Raw genomic sequence first — 6,387 nt, 5'->3', positions numbered from 1 at the left:
TGAAAAAATGGGAGAGAGCTGAAAACCAAATAGACAAAGGCCTAGATAAGGTGGAGACAAAAATGCAGATCTGGAACCTACCGGAACACTGCAAAATACCAAAACTTGGAGAAAAGATAGCTGCCTGTATGAGAGATATAGTGAGCTGTGAGCTGTTTGAAGCAGGAAAAGATCAAGTGAGATTTATTAAAGCAACTGTCAAAATGAACATTAATACACCCTTCATGAAAGGAACAAACGTAAGGAGCAAGAAGGATGGCTTTACATGGGTAAACTTCAAATACGAAAGATTACCAACAGTTTGCTACTACTGTGGAAAAGCAGGACATGAAGAAAACAACTGTGAAAAAGGAAAACAAGATGAGGAAAGAGGTATGTATAAATCCAAATCTCTTGGTCCCTGGATAAAAGCAGATATTACTGGTATTAGAGTTGATATAATAAATAGTAGAACAAATGAAAAACAACAAGAAGAAAATAAGGAAGAAGGAAAGCGTAAAGCAAGAATCACAGAGAAACTAATGGAAAAACTGGCATGTCTGTCAATGGTGGACTCCTTTGAGGCCGACATTGGAAAAGGTAACAGCCAGGCCCCTGCGATAACACTCCCAGGAACCTCCTCACTGAAGAGGGATCTTGAGGATGGGATCAAAAAGGGGAAGGAACTCCATGAGTTTACAGAAAAAAAAAACCATAGAAATCAACAAACAAGAGAAAGGACAAACCAAAGAAGAAACAAGGCCAGACTTGGAAATAAGTGTGAAGGAGAATAAGGAGACTGAAAAGGAACCAAACTGGAAAGAAAGGGAAAAGAAGAAAGAAGAAGGAATTCCGCTACAGGAAATTACAAACTCAAGCAAAGGAGAGAATGCAAGCATGGCAAGGAGATGGAAGAAACAAGCCAGAGAAATACCAAATGATACAGAGAGGAAAATAGAAAAAGAAAACAAGGCACAAAAAAGGAAGACAATTGACAGAGATGAGATGGAGATTAAGGATAGGGAAACAAAGTCCAAAAAACAATTTTCTGGAAACAAAATAGAAACGGTGGAGGCTGTAGAGCAGCCCCGCCGAGACCAATGAAGATCTTAAGCTGGAATTATCGTGGGCTTGGGAACCCATGGACAATTAGAGCTTTAAACAAGCTCATTAAAAAACAAGCTCCCAACCTAGTCTTCTTAATGGAGACTAGGAAAAAGGTGAATGAGATGAGTGGATTAAGATATAAGGGTGGAATGAACAACATTATCGGTGTGGACTGCAGAGGGGATGGAAGACAAAGGCGGGGTGGATTGGCTGTTTTATGGGACAGTTCTCTGGAGGTTGAGATGATTTCTATGTCAAACAACCATGTTGACATGGAAGTGATAGCAGCGGGCAGCGGTACTTGTTGGAGGGCAACGGGCTTCTATGGCTTCCCGGAGAGCCAAAATAAACAGGAAAGCTGGGAACTCTTGAGAACACTTGGGCAAGCATCTGATATGCCATGGACAATATTCGGTGACTTCAACCAAGTGATGAGACCACAAGAGAAGCAAGGGAGAAACCAAGTGAATTATTCCCAAATTAGAGACTTCCAAGAAGCGGTACAAATGTGTGGACTGCTTGATTTGGGATATGCGGGCTACCCTTTTACATGGTCCAATGGAAACGCTGGTGAGAAGAACATACAAGAGAGAATAGACAGAGCATTTGCTAATAGAGAGTGGTTTGCAACATTTCCAAAGACGATAGTCCAGCACCTGTTCAGATATAAATCAGACCACTGTCCGATCTTGATGAACCTAGCTGGTGAAGTAGGGAAGAAGAAGAAGAGTCCTAGAAGATTCAGGTTCGAGGAGATATGGTTGTCAAATGAAGAATGTGAGACAGTAGTGAAGGAAGCCTGGTAGTCTTGCCAAGGAAGCATTCAAGAAAGGATTGGAAGTTGTAGCAAGAAACTGTACCTTTGGGGACAACAAAATTTTGGTGACCTTCCGAGAAGAGTGAGAAGAGCCCAAGAGAGGATAAATCAACTAAATTCTATCTCCCAAACAGAAGATTTGATCAAAGAAACAAAGGAGAAAGAAGCAGAATTAGATGAGCTATTGAAGATGGAAAAAGTATGGTGGAGCCAAAGATCAAGAGCAACCTGGTTAAAGCACGGAGACAAAAATTCAAAATTTTTCCACCAAAAAGCATCACAAAGAAGAAAAAGGAACATAATTGAAGCGATCACAGACGATGTGGGCATACGGTATGAAGATGAAGATAAGATAGAAGAGGTCATGAGGGGCTTTTTCGAAAATCTGTTCAAATCAGAAGAAACACTGAATGAGAAGGAAGTGGCTGATGTGGTTAAGGGGAGGATAAACAAGGACAGATTTGAGATTCTCAATGCAGCATTCACAAAAGAGGAGATTTTCCAAGACCTTCAACAGATGCATCCTACAAAAGCACCGGGCTCGGATAGATTACCGGAAATTTTCTATCAAAGAATGTTGAAAACTTTGGGAGATCAAGTAGCAAATGCAGTGCTTAAGATTTTGAATGAAGGAGCAGATCCGACATCTATTAACCAAACCCACATCTGTTTGATACCAAAAGTGGAGAAGCCGAAGCATACAAGGGAATATAGGCCAATATCCCTATGTAACGTCATCTTCAAATTAGCAACTAAAACTTTGGCAAACAGGCTGAAGTCAATCCTTCCACAAATAGTTGGAGAAAATCAAAGTGCATTTGTCCCGGGTAGGCTTATAACAGATAATGGTCTGATTGCGTTTGAAGCTTTCCATTACATGAAGGAAAGGTCAAAAGGAAGAAGAGGTTTTGTGGGAATGAAACTCGATATGGAGAAAGCATATGATCGAGTGAAATGGAGCTTCCTAAGAGAGGTCCTTATCTCAATGGGGTTTCCAAACAAGTGGGTGCAAACAGTTTGGAATTGCATTAGCACTACATCCTTTTCAATACTACTAAATGGTACCCCTTCCAAAAGCTTCAAGCCATCAAGAGGATTGAGGCAAGGGGACCCCCTATCCCATACCTCTTTATCCTCTGTGTCGAAGCTCTATCAGGAACCCTCATTAAGGCACAAAACAGTAGGCTGATCCACGGAATTAGAATCTCAAGGAATGGACCGGAAATAAACTATCTATTCTTCGCCGACGATAGTATACTCTTCACTAGAGCCACTGACCGAGACATTCAAGCCACCAAAGAAGCCCTAATTGCATACCAGAGGGCCTCGGGACAGCGAATAAACTTGGAAAAATCGGAGTTGTCTTTTAGCCGAAACGTACCAACTAACAGACAGAAGCTTATCCAAGAATGTTTGGAGATAAAGGCTGTACGAAGACATTCCAAGTACCTAGGACTTCCTACTTTTGTTGGGAGATCTAATAAACAAGTTTTTGAGCATGTCCAAGACAGAGTCTGGAAGAAGTTGAAGGGGTGGAAGGAGAAGTGTCTATTGAGGGTGGGAAAAGAGGTGCTCATCAAGTCCGTCGTGCAATCAATCCCAACATACATAATGGGATGCTTCAAACTTCCAAGCGGCCTGTGCCAGCATATTGCGTCCATGACCAACAGATTCTATTGGGCTCAAAGAACGGAGAAAGAAAGATTCATTGGATAAAATGGGACAAGATGTGCCTACCAAAACAGAGCGGAGGACTGGGATTCAGAGATATCAAAGCTTTCAATATGGCGCTTCTTGCAAAACAAGGTTGGAGATTGATCAGGAACCCATATTCATTAGCAGCCAAAACCATAGGATGCAAGTACTTTAACAAAAAAAATTTTCTAAGCTCGAAGATTGGTTTCACACCAAGCTATACTTGGGGGAGCATTTGGCAAGCAAAAGGAGTGTTGGAAAGGGGAGGTTGTTGGAAAGTTGGAAATGGAAACAATATCAAGATCTAGAAGGACCCCTGGTTGCCAAAACAAAATGGATCAAAAGTCTGGTCCCCTCCAAAGATTCTTGAAGCAGACGCAACAATAGCAGAGTTGATGACAACAGATGACAAAGAATGGAATAGAAGGCTAATAAACCAGATATTCCTAAATTTTGAAGCAAAGCAGATTGTCGAAATTCCTATTCCCAGGTCGGATCAACCAGACAGGTTTATTTGGAAGAAAGCTAGAGATGGAAATTTCAGAGTCAAACTGGCCTATCATGAAATAAAAATCCAAAACAAGAACCAACCATACAATTCAAGCATAGACCAAGAGGAAGAGAATACCTGGAAGCAACTATGGAAAATTAAAGCTCACCCAAGAATACTGAACTTCATGTGGAGACTCTTACACTACTCCTTGCCAACGAAGAAGAGCCTGAACAGAAGAGAAATTAATTGCTCACCGATCTGCACCAGATGCTGGAATGAGGAAGAGACTGAGGAGCACATCTTCAAGGATTGCGAATTTGCGAAAAGATTCTGGTTTGCCTCCCCGTTTACCCTTAGAACTGAAGTTAGAAGGGACACAAACCTGAAAAAATGGATAATGAGTACAATAGAGATTCTCCAAAAAGAAGAAAATGGAATGTTCTGTACCATGCTGAATCAATTGTGGAAGGCGAGAAACTCCATGGTGTTTGAGGAAAGGACGCTGCAGATCGAAGAAGAATTGGAAAAAGCTAGATCCCTCTTTGTGGAATTTTGGCAAACTCAGATCAGAGAGGAAACGAGGACAAGAGGAAATGAACAGCAACATCCATCAATGAAAAATTGGGAGTGCCCACCAGACTCTGTCTTGAAAGTTAATGTTGACGCTGCAATCTTCAAAAATTTTAATGGTGGTGTGGGAGTGGTAGTTAGAGACAATTGGGGCCAAATAATGGCAGCAGCTTCATGGATCATACCATACCCACTTGAACCACGAGAGGCAGAGGCTTATGCAGCCTTTGTTGGTATAAAATTAGCAATGGAGTGTTGTTTTACTAATATTATATTAAAAAGTGACAATATAAAAATAGTGAATGCTCTCAAAAAAGGAGGTAATTTGGATTCTTGTTTTGGAACTTTCATTACTGATGCCTAGACCTAGTAAGTAATTTTAGATCAGTTAATTTCAATCATGTAAAGAGAGGTGAAAACAAAATTACTCATGAATTAGTACAATTAGTACCTACCAATCCAAATTTTGTGTGGATGGAGGATGGCCCTGCTCATGTACTCAATTTGGCGTGGCTGGACCTTTTGGTTCCGTTGAATGAACTTCCCCATTTTCAGTAAAAAAAAAAAAGGGTTGTGCTACTGTGCCGAATGAAAACTTTTTCCTCATCTGCTGAAATGAAGTGGCTACATTAGAGGTAGACGCGTGTTGTGTCGCTGCGAAAATTCCTACTGCATTCGCAGAAGTTGCAGAAACTATCAGAAGAGTTGTCGCCTTATCAGTAAGTGTTGGTTATAATTAGTAATTGATAATCCCATGGTTAATCTATTGGGCTTTTTTCTGCTGTCTCGGAGAAATTTTTTGTATATGAGTTTGGACTTGTTTTTTTGGTTTGGACTATATATGGAGTAGAAAAAAAATGATATAGACCTAAATAATAATAATAATAATAATAATAATAATAATAATAATAATAATAATAATAATAATAATAATAATAATAGGGTAAAATATATTTTTTGTTCTTAAAATTTGACAAAAATTTAAAAAATATCCCTAATTTTTATTTTGTTTCAATTTTATCCTAGATATTTTTTATTTGCATCAAATATACCCCTAACGGCTAATTTTTCAAAAAATTTAAGACTAATTCAATAATAATTTCATAAGAATAACCCTTAATACAAGTAAATCAAGCATAATTTTCATATATTATTGTTAGATTGGTTTTAAATTTTTTGAAATTTAGTCGTTGAGGGTATATTTGATACAAATCGAAAACTTTTGGGACAAAATTGAAACAAAATAAAACTTAGGGGTATTTTTAAAACTTTTGTCAAACTTCATGGACAAAAAGTAAACTTTACCCATAATAGAGTTAAACTAAGCCTCACTTGTAGACAAGGATTCAGATTCTTAAATTCGTGCCAGAATTAACATGATCGGCTCCTTATATGAATGATAATGTTAAAGAGAATTTATGATGGACTGACATGAACATGAAATACGACGTGACACGAAACATTTTGATACATGAATTTTACAATTTTATAAGATATAAAGACACACATATATATAAAATATAAAATATTTTATTGATAGTAAAACATAAATTTATTTTTTAATTGATCTTAGTGTCTTATTTTAATTATAGAGAGTATTTAAAATATTTTTATTTTAGTAAATAATAATATATACTATTCTTAAATTTATTTCGAGAATATACGTTGAGAATAAAGTTAGATACACTAACACGTGATGATATTTAGGTGTGTCAGAAACGTATTC

At 38.1% G+C, this 6,387-nt stretch overlaps 1 long non-coding RNA gene across 1 annotated transcript in view; it reads right to left on the bottom strand.

The window, feature by feature from the left end:
• Nucleotides 1-5,360, bottom strand: part of LOC107605286 — an 8,725-nt gene extending 3,365 nt beyond the window's left edge. Inside the window, exons 1-2 of the long non-coding RNA XR_001612493.2 lie at nucleotides 4,539-5,360; nucleotides 4,227-4,473 (exon numbers count right to left, since the gene is read on the bottom strand). This is a non-coding gene — a long non-coding RNA (uncharacterized LOC107605286). The remainder of the gene's footprint in view (nucleotides 1-4,226; nucleotides 4,474-4,538) is intronic.

The sequence above is a fragment of the Arachis ipaensis genome, chromosome B06 (assembly GCF_000816755.2).
Source record: "Arachis ipaensis cultivar K30076 chromosome B06, Araip1.1, whole genome shotgun sequence".
In the NCBI taxonomy this organism is placed as follows: domain Eukaryota; kingdom Viridiplantae; phylum Streptophyta; class Magnoliopsida; order Fabales; family Fabaceae; genus Arachis; species Arachis ipaensis.
Note: the sequence above shows the minus strand (reverse complement) of the source record. Positions and strands in the feature narration are given on the sequence as shown.